The following is a 15,232-nucleotide window of genomic DNA, read 5'->3' on the forward strand; positions in this document are numbered from 1 at the left end:
TTGCTATTTAAGACTCGGGCCCTTTAATTGTTTATTTTTTCTTAATTAGCAGCCAAACAATATTGAGATGAATACAGTCATACAATATCTGAAACTAAAGAAGGTGAGGGTCTCAGTAATGTTGATCTGCTCAGGTTAACAGGTGACGATGCTCTTAGGAAATGATTGATGTGGCAGAATGAGAGCACCGACAAGCAATGGAATTAAATAACAGGTTTAACTAACAACAAGAATCGGCTTCTAATTCAGAAACTGATTGGAGTGAAACATTCTGAAGTATGAGGCCCTGACTTAGCTGGTCATCTATTGGCTCACTTCACATTACATTTGTGTGTGGCTGCCATTTAAGGATAAAAGAAGAAATTCAGAGAACTGAGTCTTAAAAAAGGAAACAAGGCAATAAAAATGAAGGGGAAATAATCACAGCAGAAACGGGTTACTGATCAAGAAAGCGACAGGAAGGAAAACCTGCAGCCACTGTGAGTTGGGTACCCTAATATATAGATAGACAGATACATACGAAAGGTGCTATATTATAAATAGAGTGAAAGTCACTCTATTACACATTAAATAGATAGTATCCCTTTATTTTCAAAACATCCATATTCTAATGCAGCAGTGCGTACACCCCAGCAATACATGGAGCGAGGAGGGGACCACCTCCAAAACAGACCCCATCCTTCACAAAATGATACCCACACCTGCACTTTTCGTTGAAGAGCTGCAACCCGGAATATCATGAAATGCGTAGAAAATCTCAGACCCCACACAGACATCCAAGGGGACCGGATTTGAATGCAATGCTGGAGATCTGCGGCGATTGGTGGCCACTGTGCCACTTGGCTTTCCTTAATATCAATCAGGCGCCTTACATGTAGCTGTCAACACAGGCCGACTTTTAAAGAGTTCTCGTAAACAGCAAACCGCGCTGAAGATTGCCACTGCGCTATTCTTAACTATGATTGACAAAAATACTTTTTCGTTTCAATCGCGTGTATATTTCTGCTCATGCGAACACCTCGACTGGTGTCTCATTGGCCGCTCTTGCCTCACAGCTTTGGACGTTTTTCAAATTACTTTCTACCGACCCTTCCCTCCCCCATTTCGGAATCACCTGGCTACTGAAGGGCGATTTGTTCTCCGCGAATTCCTTTGACGTCCCCGTCTGCGGCACACCTGCCTCTTTGTTGGTTTTGTGCGCGTTTGCCGTTATGGTCTCTGCAAGAATGTACGTGGACAACTGCCAAATGCCACAAAACATCTACTCCCACCCCCGGTATTTATTTTTATACATTTTTTATATTGCACACCTCGCGCTAACTCATGTTCTTTGTGCCGACTCTGCCATTGAGTCTGCGCAGTTGTGCTCAGTTTCCAGTGCAAGGCGTCGTTTCCATGACGACTGCAGCAGACGTCTCCACTTGGTAACTTGTGGCTACCGAGATACGTGCACAGCGCAGCGGATGACAGAATTGGTCCACCTGATATTCGATAAAGACAGGAGCGGACTGGGTCTCAAAACCGTTGAGGTAACGGGGTCGACCCACTCGGCCCATTATTCATTGTAATTTTCTTAAAATCTGTGATGAGTACGCGGCTGGCTCGCTACTTGCTATGAGCCTATGATATGAACTCTATCTAAACTGTAAGCAGACTTAATCTGTACACTGTTGTTTAGACACAACTTAAAATTTGACGGCATGCTTAGAAATACAATTTAATGAAAAATAAAACTTTAGTAACACGGCTTACACGTTATTAGAGTACATGTCAAATGTCAATGTCATGTCCAAGTGCCAGTACCCTAGTAGGTATACCGAGGTTATAACGAAAACCTCACATGATTGAAATGTTCCATTAACTTAACGATAAACTATATATGTTCCGTCCTAATATGAAAAATTCCTATCCTGTGTTTTATAACTTTATTTCATCATACTAATAATCGCAGCTGAAAACCACTAATTATCGCTCACGCCGACGATCAGAGAACAACAAAATACATAATACATAATCTAAACTAATTATTAGTACCGAAGAATTTAAATACTAGATATAAGATAAAAAAAATTGCAATAATGTATATGCTAACCGACATGTAGCGGTATGGAAACAGAAATCGGCAAAAGGCAGTTTTAACCAAATTTTTCGAGGCTAAGTTGTGTACTGACAACTAAAACAATTTGATGACGTAATACAGTATATTATATAGAACTATATGTAAATCACAGTACCGGACAGATAATGTTTAGTAGTTTAGAAAATTAATTTTAATGTGAAACAGTAACCAGTACATAAAATGTATTTCATGAAACGGCCGGCCCATGACCAGACCAGAGTCCGCGGCCCACCGAGCATTGCCCCAATGCCGTAATGGCCAGTACGCCCCTGGATAAAGACAGCTTTTTCTCTGACAGTTGCGCTAGGCTGGTGGGCGTTCAGGGGTCCTTGTATTGTGTTATCGATAGTTGAGCAGGAAATTTCGAAAGCAAACGGGGCGTGACATGGAAGTCGTGATTTCAGTAAGCTTGTCACGAAAGTTTGCTAAATGATTAGATTCGGAGTTGAACTTTAGGTGGTGCGCTGAGCACAGGGCGCACCTTACTAACTTTTATTATTTACTTTTATTTACCCAAGGAGACTTATGGCATTTCACATTCAATTGGCAACTTTTTTGCTTGTTTTTCCAAATGGAGTCCAGGCAGGTGAAGTGACTTGCTCACAGTCACACAGTGTCACTAGTCGGATCTGAACCCACAACATCAGGGTTTGAAGTCTAAAGTCTTAATCACTGCACCGCACTACCCGAGAGTCTAAAAATCCCAGATTTTCATCTCAGATGCTCCATTGGATGATTTTTTTTTCCCCAGTCCATTTTATCTACTGCGGTGGGTTGGCACCCTACCCGGGATTGGTTCCTGCCTTGTGCCCTGTGTTGGCTGGGATTGGCTCCAGCAGACCCCCGTGACCCTGTGTTCGGATTCAGTGGGTTGGAAACTGGATGGATGGATTTTATCTAAGTGAGATATCTGTAACTGCAAGCCCTGCTAAGGCTTTGGATTTCAAGCCTAGGTTGTGGGTTCAAATCCCATGCACTACTGACACTAAGTGACCATGAGTTAGTCACTTCACCTGCTTGTGCTTCTAACGAGAAATAAAAAAGAAAAGAAATGGGAGCAATTGTAGCTCAAATGTTGTAAGTCACCTTGGGAATAATAAGAGGGATAGCTTGACTCTCTAACTGTGAATGCGCTTCATTTTGAAAAATGAATTGGTGTTTCTTAAAGCCGTTTATCAAATGAAATGGATATACTGTAACATCCTCTTTTTGTTTTTTTCCACCACATCCTAAAAACGTGAACATTAGGCTAACTGATGACTGGAAGTGTTCACTCAGTGTTACTGAGTGAACGTGGAGGTGTACATGAGCATGCCCTTAGATAGATAGATAGATAGATAGATAGATACTTTATTAATCCCAATGGGAAATTCACATTCTTCAGCAGCAGCATACTGATGCAATAAATAATATTAAATTAAAGAATGATAATAATACAGGTGAAAAAACAGACAATAACTATGTATAATGTTAAATATTAACGTTTACCCCCCCGGGTGGAATTAAAAAGTCGCATAGTTTGGGGGAGGAACGATCTCCTCAGTCTGTCAGTGGAGCAGGACATTGACAGCAGTCTGTCGCTGAAGCTGCTCTTCTGTCTGGAGATAGACTGGCATGCCATCCAAGCCCTGTACACTTACACAGATGATGATGCCAGGCACACATGCTGTCACCAACTAAAACGGCTTTACATTTGTGATGGTGGTGATATTCTCCTAGACACTAGGTGGCAGTGCTTGGTAGAAATCACACAGTTATCAATTTCACAGCAGAATAAGTACCCTGTTTACATAATCATCCCCAACAGAGTCGAGCTGCAGACCTGCAGAGCTCCGTTCTGATGAAGATCTCCTCAAATTGCACACATCCTGTGATGTTTAGCGTCACTTGCATTATACAGCAGTGATGTTATGTGTTACTCCCGGTCATTTGTGTCTTTCTCATCAAGCCCACTTTGGAGGTGCACCTTGCACTTCATTCTCATAAAACACCCTGACATTGTGGTTAACATTATGGCTGTGGGAGGAGTTATCTGACTCATGATAATGACGACTGTTGAGTAGGCGTGTCTTGCAGTGGGTGTGCAATGTTATACGACTGGCTCTCGGGAAGCAACTGCATACCGTGTGACATAAAATTACGATTGGGATTGGCTGTTAGGCAGGGCTGCTGAATCATGGTGCTGTGGAGGTCTCCAGCTAGACCCATCTCAATAGTTCAGTGAAAGTTGGTTATATTACGTCATGTATTTCAATTTGTTTTCCTTAAAATTTTCTGTAATAAGGGCAGTATCATCCTAATTATCTTCTGCAACTCTGTGTTGGCCAGTGACATCTTCTATGGTGTAGTGTGCTGGGGTAGTAACATCACTTCAAGAGAGGCCCACTGAATCAACAAGCTGATTAAGAAGACAGGCTAAGTTATGGGACGCCATCTGGACCCGCTGGAGGTAGTAGAGGAGTAGAGAATGAAGACAAAATGGAGTGCCATTATGAACAAAGCTGCTCAGACACATCATTATTCAGCAGAAGTGTGTCAAGAAACGTGACTGGGGGTCCTTTATACCAAGAGCAATATGCCTATATAGTGCCTCACTAGGACTGGGGCTGCCAAGTCAGACATTTTCTTCAGTTTTGTAATTCTTGTGTGTTTTCTGTTTGTTATAATATACCTTCAGCTTTTGTAAAAAGGTAGTTTACTAAAGTACTCTCTATCTGTCTATTATATAGTATAGTACTATATAGTAGTTCCTTTCTGGAAGCTTCTAGGGAAACTTGCGATAAATTTCTTTACTTTTTCTTGAAGAAGGTTGTAAGCACTAGGGCCCTCACCTTCTCATGATCCATCCCTCACCTTCTCATGATCCATCCATTTTAATACCCTGTTTGGCTGTGTTTGACCACTTCGAGCCTGTCACTTTGTCCTTTTTAAAGCAGCTGGTTTTCAGTATGAAGCCATCTGGCTCCCCCCTTGATGTTGTTCCTCCTCGACTTCTTAAGGAGGTCTTTTCTACCTTGGGTCTTTCTATTCTTACAATTATTAATAGTAGTTTAACCTCTAGTGTGGTGCCTAAACATCTTAAACATGCTGTTGCGCAAGCACTGCTGAAAAAAACGGGTCTGGACCACTCTGTTATGTCTAACTTTAGGCCTACTTCCAAGCTACCTTTTTTGTCCAAACTCTTGGAAAAAGTCATCTATACTCAACTGACGTCCTTTCTGGACGAACATGCAATTCTGGAAGTGTTCCAGTCTGGGTTTAAAACTCACCACAGCACTGAGTCCTCTCTGTTAAGGGTTTTTAATGATATTCTTTTGACAGTGGACTCTGGTGACTGTGTACTACTTATGCTTTTGGATTTAACAGCTGCATTTGACACGATAGACCATGAGATCCTCATCTCTAGGCTGGAGCAGTGGGTGGGCATCACAGGTTTAGCTCTCCAAAAGTTTAGGTCCTATCTTTCAGATAGAAGTTTTTGTGTCAGTATTGATGATTTTACTTCCACCTCTGTTGCCCTTCCCTGGGGGGTACCACAGGGCTCCATCCTGGGACCTTTTCTGTTCTCCTTGTACCTGCTGCCACTCGGTGCTATTTTTCGGAAACACGGTATTTCCTTTCATCTTTATGCAGATGACTGTCAGGTGTATTTCCCTCTGAAGCGCCAAGGTCCATGTTCTGTCCAGCCCCTGCTTGATTGCCTTATTGACATAAGGAGTTGGATGGCATTAAATTTTCTAAATTTTAATGAGAACAAAACAGAAGTCATACTATTTAGGCCCAATAGCACCAGCGGGACCCCCTGCATCAACCTTTCCACTGTGGCTCAGTTTGAGAAATCCATGATCACAAATTTAGGTGTAAAAATGGATTCCACTTTAAAACTTGATAGCCATGTGAACGCAATGGTAAAATCTTGCTTTTTCCAGTTGAGGCGGCTCTCAAAAATCAAGCCTGTTTTGTCTAAGCGCAACCTTGAAACAGTGATACATGCTTTTATAACATCTCGTCTAGATTACTGCAATGAGCTTCTTTTTGGAATTAGCCAGGCCTCCATGGCTCGCCTACAGCTGGTGCAAAACGCTGCTGCTCGATTTTTAACTGGCACAAGAAAGCATGAGCATGTTACCCCGATTTTGGCTTCCCTCCACTGGCTTCCAATTCGTTTTTGAATCCATTTTAAGATCCTTGTATTTGTTTTTAAATCTTTTAATGGGTGTGCCCCTCTTTATTTGTCGGAACTGCTGCACCCTTACATACCGTCTCGCTCTCTCAGGTCAGCAGACCAGATGCTTTTACGCGTTCCCAAGGCACGATGCAAACTCCGAGGTGATTGAGCTTTTTCAGTTGCAGCCCCAAAACTCTGGAATGATTTGCCGTTGCACGTTAGGCAGGCTCCTTCGCTAGCTGCCTTTAAATCCTATTTAAAAACACATTTTTACTCTCTGGCTTTTCACCCTGTATAATATGTTGGCTATTTGTATACTTTTTATACTTTCTATTAAGAATCTCTTCAGTTCTTATGTGTTTATGTGTTGTTTTTCTTTGTACAGCACTTTGGTCAGCCTCAAGGTTGTTTTTAAAGAGCTTTATAAATAAATTAAATAAATAAATAGTGCCTTTCATATCTATGCTAAACGATCTATCTATCTATCTATCTATCTATCTATCTATCTATCTATCTATCTATCTATCTATCTATCTATCTATCTATCTATCTATCTATCTATCTATCTATCTATCTATCTATCTATCTATCTATCTATCTATCTATCTATCTATCTATCTATGTAATCCTGCCAACTACACTAATCTATCTAATCCTGCCAACTATGCTAAACTATCTATCTATCTATCTATGTAATCCTGCCAACTACGCTAAACTATCTATCTATGTAATCCTGCTAACTACGCTAAATTATCTATCTATGAAATCCTGCAAACTACGCTAAACTATCTATCTATCTAATCCTGCCAACTACACTAATCTATCTATCTATCTAGCTATGTAATCCTGCCAACTACGCTAAACTATCTATCTATCTATCTATCTATCTATCTATCTATCTATCTATCTATCTATCTATCTATCTATCTATCTATCTATCTATCTAATCCTGCAAACTACGCTAAACTATCTATCTATCTATCTAATCCTGCCAACTACACTAATCTATCTATCTATCTAGCTATGTAATCCTGCCAACTACGCTAAACTATCTATCTATCTATCTATCTATCTATCTATCTATCTATCTATCTATCTATCTATCTATCTATCTATCTATCTATCTATCTATCTATCTATCTATCTATCTATCTATGTAATCCTGCCAACTACGCTAAACTATCTATTTATGTAATCCTGCCAACTACACTAATCTATCTAATCCTGCCAACTATGCTAAACTATCTATCTATCTATCTATCTATGAAATCCTGCCAACTACGCTAAACTATCTATCTATCTATCTAATCCTGCCAACTACACTAATCTATCTATCTATGTAATCCTGCCACCTACGCTAAACTATCTATATGTAATCTTGCCAACTACACTAATCTATCTATCTATTTATCTATGTAATCCTGCCAACTACGCTAAACTATCTATATGTAATCTTGCCAACTACGCTAATCTATCTATCTATCTATCTATCTGTCTATCTATCTATCTGAGTGAACAACATCAGCCTCCAGGTGAGCTAAAAACCTATCATTTCTGTATCATTAGCCCTTGTGTTTATTTTGATGTGTCCATTCACCCATCGCTTGAACAGGCTAAGAGTGAAGACCCCAAAGGAGAAACCCTTGGGTGGAGTGCCAGTCCACTGTAAGACACACACACATACACTGTTTTGATTTACAGCCCCTGTTCAGCCTGACAGACATGTTCTTACTCGTGTACTCAGAGAAAAGCCATGTGGACATGAAGAGAACGTGCAAACTTCCCCACAGGATAAGTGCTAAACACTTCACCACCAAGCTCTCCTTAATCATCCCTTTTACAATAAACATGAGCTGCATGTTGATGAGTTATTTCAAGAGGGAGGCATCTGCAATGTGAAGAATCGGTCTCAGACAATGGCGAGAAGCAGGCTGAGTTCGATAGGATGGTGCATTTGGCATTTTGCCCAGGACCTCCTAAAATTTCAAAGGTACCTTGGCAGTTATTAGAAGGAGGAATGCAGGGGACATACTTATTGCTGGGGAGGACGTAACACAACACAGCATAACACCATCAAGCCCCCTTAATTCAATTCCTGCTCATGGTATGCTGGGGCCTACACTCTTAAACATCCTGGCTCTAAAATGGCACTTTAGTGGGTTGTATAATTCTTAGGACACCCCATTGCTTGAAAAGAAGCATTTCATTCTGAGAAGTGTTCTCTGCATATGAAATGAGTTCTTTGGGATTTGAAAAGGGTTCTAATATGTGAACAACACAGAAATCTTTAACATACAGTAGGCTACCTAACAGGATCCAACAGATCAAGAAAACCTGACCTTAGCCCGTGTTGTTATCTTTTTAAAATGCGCAAGCCCAACAGTATTTGACAAATCTGTTATCATCTATTCATGGTTGTTTAATGAATGTGTTACGGATCTAAATAAATAAAGCTTCTGTGTGGAACCTTCACGTGGATAATGAACCAAAATTGGCTGTCCTGTGGCATCGCTCTGAGGGAACACTATGGCACCTAGATTTTTAAGAGTGGGTAACCTGGCAGCACAAGGTGCCAGTCCATCGTAAGGCTACCTAAGAGATGCCAGTTGGCCTAACCTGCACGTCTTTTGGGATGTGGAGTGAAATGAGGAATATCTGGGGAGAACATGCAAATTCCACATCGAACACGAGCAGGCAAGATACTGGATCTGTGAAGCAGTGGCACCGACTGCTGCACCACCCTGGTGAACCCATAATCGTCTTCTGAGAAGTATTAAATATATGTGTGTGAGTTAATTCTTGGGTGGCATGGTGGCACAGTGGGTAGTGCTGCTGCCTTGCAGTTAGGAGACAGGGTTCACTTCTCGGGTCCTCCCTGCGTGGAGTTTGCATGTTCTCCCCATGTCTGTGTGGGTTTCCTCCCACAGTCCACAGAACATGCAGGTTAGGGGCATTGGCGATACGAAATTGTCCCGGGTGTGTGCGTGCCCTGTGGTGGGCTGGTGCCCTGCTCGGGTTTGTTTCCTGCCTTGCGCCCTGTGTTGGCTGGGATTGGCTCCAGCAGACCCACGTTAGGATATAGTGGGTTGATGGATGGAGTTAATTCTTATATTCAGGATTCATATTGGGATGAGTTACCTTATGGCTTACTTGGAAAGCTGTTGCCCTGGAAAAATATTGTTTCCAGATGAGACTAAAACAGATAAATGATTTTATTTTCAGCCCTTCTTAATCCAAGTTAGGATCATGGAGGGCTGCCAGGGCCGTCTTTATGTATGGGCACAATGGGCACGGCCCCCCGTTGTTTCTGATGCCTATGTATGTTTCTGTTCTGCTATCAAAACAAGGGTTCCAGTGCACTTCTTTGCCCGGGGGAGGTGGGGGGGGCTATGATGCTGCCTATGCAAGCAGCAATGGGCACAAGGAGAGAAACAGCGCCGAACAGGGTGCCATCCACCTCATACACACTGAAGCCATTTCAGAGCCGCCAGTTAGACTCCCCAGCGCCATTACGGAGTCCCCACAAGAAAACCCACACAGACGCAGAGTTCAAACTCCACATGGAGAAAGGACTGGATATGGAACTTGAGCCCAGAGTGCTGAATCTGTGAAGCGGCAGTGCCACCCCAAACAGCACATACATAATAAAACCTTTAACCCAAGTTCTATTTACTCCTTATGGTATCACATTGGATATCTGCAGGGGCTTTGGTTTCCTGCTACAGTTCAAGGACCCCGTGTCTGTTTGTATCGGTGAATGTGCCCTTGGCATCCTGTCCAGGTTCCTGTCTTGCTTGCATTGTTGTTGGTGTCGGCACTCTGGAAAAAGGCTTACTGAAGACAGATGGATGGAAACGAGTGTAAAAAGAGATGGCGTTATTTAAACTCTAACTTGGGTGACTCAGTTCGCCCTACTGACAGATTTTACGCCAAGATCCAATAACGTGTTAGCGAGAGCACATCTGGAGGACTCTGTGTGTGTGTGTGTGTGTGTGTGTGTGTGTGTGTGTGTGTGTGGTTACCAGAAAAAAAAAAAAAGACACCGACTCTGGAGAGAAGAGCAACCGAGTTCATCCCCGGACTCAAGGGCACGGCCTGCTGTTCCAAGATAAGGGAATTAAGACTTAAGGCGATGTGGGGACCTCATTCAGGTGTTCAGATTTCTCAAACGCTTTGATTAAAGTAGCGAAATATGCAGAATTCTTTAATCGAGGTCACCGGTGGAAAACGAGTGAAGATGGAACCCAGGAAACACTTCTTTCCAGAAAGTGTTGGAGGGACTCTGGAATAAACCGTCCAGTCATGGAGTTAAAGCAGAAGCCCCGACATCTTTCAAAGAAATACCTGAGGGAGATATTTGGATAACTCGCTGACCAGTTGACTGAACACTCTTAAAAATAAAAGGTGCCAAAGTGGTTCTTCCGAGGGATGCCATTTTTTTGGTTTCCTAAAGAACCATCCTTATGCAGGTCATAGGAAGTAGTTTCGTTTATTTAGATCCGTAACAGGTCTCGTCGATAACCAGGAATAGCCGGGTAACAGATTAGTGAGATGCCAAAAGGTTGCTGATTTCCAAGGCTGCATACGACGGCATATGCGGAGTTCAGTTGGCAGGGGTGTGACAAGCTGTTATGAAGTGGGTAAGTAGGATTTGCTTTTCGGCCTCGCAGTGATGTACCTCAGTCAGCATAATAATAATTCTTTGTATTTATATAGCGCTTTTCTTACTACCAGCATTTGCAGGTTAAGGGCCCAACAGAGCAGAGTCCCTATTGGCATTTAAGGGAATCAAACCGGCAACCTTCCCATTGCCAGTGCAGATCCCTAGCCTCAGAGCCACCACTCCGCCTGGTACCCCCCTCTTTATACTCATGAGCTTTAGTGCCACTTGAGCATGGGGTGCAATAATGTAGCCCACCGTGACCCATGGGGTCCCTCTCAACTTGAGGAAAGAGCACTGCACTTTAGCACCCTATGACCAGGGGACATCCACGGTCATGAAGTAATGAGTACGGCTTTTTAAGGCAAGGCACTGCATTCTCTGCAAATCCTTTTACACCCCTGTCTGTTAATATGTAGTCTACACTTTTAAAAATAAAGGTTCTTCAGAGTGCTGCCATAGAGGAACCATCCACATGAAGAATTCCAGAAAGAACCTTTTATTTAAGGCCCACAACAGGGAAAATAAATAGCAATGAACTGATGATAGCAGATTTGTAAAACACCAACGTGTTCTTGATTTTTAAAGAACTCTCACTGCAGACAACAACATGGCCCAAGTTCAGGTTTCTTTGATCTGTTCGAATCCTGCTGGGTCGTCTCCTTTACCAGAAAGATTTAAGACGCTTTTTTAAACCCAAAGAACCAACTTCATATGAAATGAACCCCCCATCCCCAGAATCAAATGGTTCTGTGCAACTACTAGGAACCACACAGGCCAGTAAAATCTTTGAAGGAACCCTTATCTGTTTTTCACCTGCATTATTATCATTCTTTAATTTAATGTTATTTATTGTATCAGTATGCTGCTGCTGAAGAATGTGAATTTCCCATTGGGATTAATAAAGTATCTATCTATCTATCTATCTATCTATCTATCTATCTATCTATCTATCTATCTATCTATCTATCTATCTATCTATCTATCTATCTATCTATCTATTTTGAAGTGTGTACTGTACTAGACATTAAAGATTTCTGTGTTGTCTACACATTATGAACTCGTTCAGTGTTAAAAAAAAAACTATTTTATATGGAGAAATGCAGAAGACACTTTTAGGAATTGGAATAGTTCTTTCGCAAGTAACGGGTTTAGAAGCACACCATCCAGAAAAGTGTCACTTTAGGACCAGCGTTTTAAAAAATGGACCACCACGATGTCCTCTCGTTTGTCAAACTTTGTTCATTTTCATGGGCTGTGCGTTAACCTCTGTGGTGTACCATTAGTTCATTTTTCAAACCCACGTATTGTAATATATGGCAGTAAATTCTTCTTCTTATTATTATTCTTGTTGTGTTGTTGTTTTTTCTCTCTGGCGGACTGGCACCACTACACATAACCGGTTCATGCCGTGAGCCCCATGCGCTCCACGTACATTCCAGCCAAGGCGATCCCGAACTGCAGTGGACGGATGGCCGGTTGTTGTCCCTGCTACATACTACAGGTCCAGATCTAATTATGCAATTATACAATTTTCATTAAGCTATATAACTTATTAAGCTTATTACATAGAGAATTCACAAAAAAATATTTTTGTTGCCGATAGATGGCAGCACCTGCCCTGCATTCGTTTATTACAAGATATTTCGAACAATTCTTTTGTCTTGCATTGTTTTCCTTAAAAGTTGCACAATTAGATCTGGACCACCCTATACAAAGAATTTTAAAACTTTGCATACATAAATCTTTTACTGCTCTATTGACGTTTCAGATTTGCCGACATCCAGACTGGAGCACAACTGTTCTCTCCACAACTAAGACGAAGACTCGCTTCATCCCAAGAAAGCATTTGAAACTTAGTCGCGTTTCATTCAGCGCCCCTTCTACGCTCCAGGGTCTCACAAACGGCGACGGTTTCGCCGTTAAAGTTGACTGCAATGTCACGCAGACCAACCCCTTCTCTCGCGCTCGTACATTCCCGCTAATGCCTAGAGTCCATTAAAAGCTGCATCTGCATTACGGGTCACCCAGCAGTCCCGGGCAGGTAGTTTCGCTTACCTGTGCAGTCCTTGACTCGAAGTAAAGCGCCCCGTGGGTACCTTGGCGCTCCGGCAGCCACTGGGCACCGCTGCGGCTCCTCTTCTGCTTGTGCTTAACTCGATGAGTTCTCTTTTATTAAAATCTTAACGTGAGATCCAATCCACGTTGGGCTAAACTTGGCACATCACAGTAACGTTTCTGAGTTGTCGATCTTCATGCCTGTTCATGTCAAGTCAGTGATTCAAAATTTGTTTTAGATAACCGACGCTCTCTCAGTGTGCCTGTCGTGCCGCGCGCCTCTCTCTCTCTCTCTCTCTCTCTCTCTCTCTCTCTCTCTCTCTCTCTCTCTCTCTCATCCACGTACTGATTTACCTTCAACAAAAGGGCGCGGCTAAAGGATCAGACGCATACCTGCGCCCCCTCTTTCTTTCTTTCTTTCTTTCTTTCTTTCTTTCTTTCTTTCTTTCTTTCTTTCTTTCTTTCTTCTCAAATTTGTAAAATCGGAAAGCTTTGAAACTGTTAATGAACCAAAAAAGCTAGAGAAGACTACTATGCATTTGAACCCCGCATCCATTGTTTTATTATTTACAGAAAACCAATCACAATTGAGGGGAGGAAAATCAGCACTGATTATCCTTATCATTGCATGCACTACAATTAGAGTGAGTAAGTCATCTTTCCCATTTCAGAACAGGTTGAAAACAATAGGCACCATAATGTATTTAAATAACTGTTAAAAAAAAAAAAGAATGATTGCTCTGGTTAAGAAAGATTTTCTCAAAGAATAACCTACGGGTATTTTAAAAATACTATGTTACTTTCTTGAAATAGAGTTATTAAAAATTTAATATAAAAGTAATTTTTATGCTTGTGGGTTTATCACTTATAGTTTTTCTGTCTATACGTTTTAGGCCGTACACTGTTAAGGTAATTACACGAATATGACAAAAAGTTTTTTTTTTTTGTATTACTTTTTTGTCCCGATCCAATCTCCTGCCTTCGGAACGCACTCCTTGACGATCGTCAGAACGGTGAATCGTCAGGGCATTGTCGGTTGCTCAATCAATCCGCGGGGACCTGCACCGCGACCACAAAGCCCACGCGACCCGTCCACATAAACCACAACAGCGACTCGGGAACCTCAGCGGCTGCAACCAGCGATCCACTTTGGTGTGAAACCTTAGTTTAGGAAACCTTGTGATGAAGAGTAAACCGATAGGTGTCTTCAGCAAAAATGTTCAAAAGGACTTGAACTTGCGCGTGCTGCATCAACAGACCCCGGGGGTTTATTCCCTAATGGGATACGACGGGTCAAAGCTACTCGGAAAAATGGGGATTGATAATTTCGTCACATGAAGTGTCGTTGTATGCTGTTTCGGGGTTGCTGATCACAATCATATTTTGGATATTTGATGCTTTAAAGGTGGTCCTAGCACTCTAAGAGTCACTCCCAGAAAGTTAAAAATGTCCAATTTCAAACACTCGGGATATCGTTTTATACTATTTTAAGGCCAGTGATTACAAATACGATGTTATTTTTTAATCCTTTAAAAGAGGTCCAGGCTTCTGTTTGTAGGCTGTAACACGTCCGGACTCGGGTAGAAGAAAGACATTTACTAGGATTTGTGATGCCAGGATCAAGGAAGGTATTTTTGTTGATCCTTAAATTGAGGAACTGAGTCACGATGGGAGTCTGGACGACTGCAGGTATATCACGTTGTAAAGAGCCGCATGGCAGCGCTCGAAGTGTCTTCGCAAAAAAACAATATGGAATCACAAGGCATTCAGACCACTATCAAGAAAGAGTGGATGATCTTTGGAAGTCGTACAAAGGCATGCAATCCAATAACACAATGCAACACAATAGATACTGCTGTGCCCTGTGAACAATTCTCAGTTAAAAAACAAGTACAGATGATAGTAATTACTAAATACAGAAGTCACGCACATATGAACACACGGAGAACAATAGAAACCGATCAAACATAAATGGTTTAATAAATAAATGATTAAGACCTTTACAGGCCCTAAGGATTTAAAAGATTTTGGTGACCTCCACATATATGAGCTGCACTTACTCTCAGTGGACGACTGAACGGGACCACCGATATGACCAAGACGAGAACGATCACGTGAGCCTCGGGTGGCAGTTACCAGATTCGAACTGGGTGGTATTCCCAAGTTTAATATTTATCATTAACTTCTATTATTGCTATTTTATTATTGTGTGTATATTTGTGCGTAT

At 41.8% G+C, this 15,232-nt stretch overlaps 1 protein-coding gene across 1 annotated transcript in view; it reads right to left on the minus strand.

Annotated features, from left to right (window-relative positions):
* Window positions 1-13,382, minus strand: part of gprc5c (G protein-coupled receptor, class C, group 5, member C) — a 56,474-nt gene extending 43,092 nt beyond the window's left edge. Inside the window, exon 1 of the mRNA XM_051918970.1 lies at window positions 13,360-13,382. The gene's annotated coding sequence lies outside the window, so the exon portion shown is untranslated. The remainder of the gene's footprint in view (window positions 1-13,359) is intronic.
* Window positions 13,383-15,232: the final 1,850 nt, after the last annotated feature.

Source organism: Erpetoichthys calabaricus, chromosome 14 (assembly GCF_900747795.2).
Source record: "Erpetoichthys calabaricus chromosome 14, fErpCal1.3, whole genome shotgun sequence".
In the NCBI taxonomy this organism is placed as follows: Eukaryota; Metazoa; Chordata; class Cladistia; order Polypteriformes; family Polypteridae; genus Erpetoichthys; species Erpetoichthys calabaricus.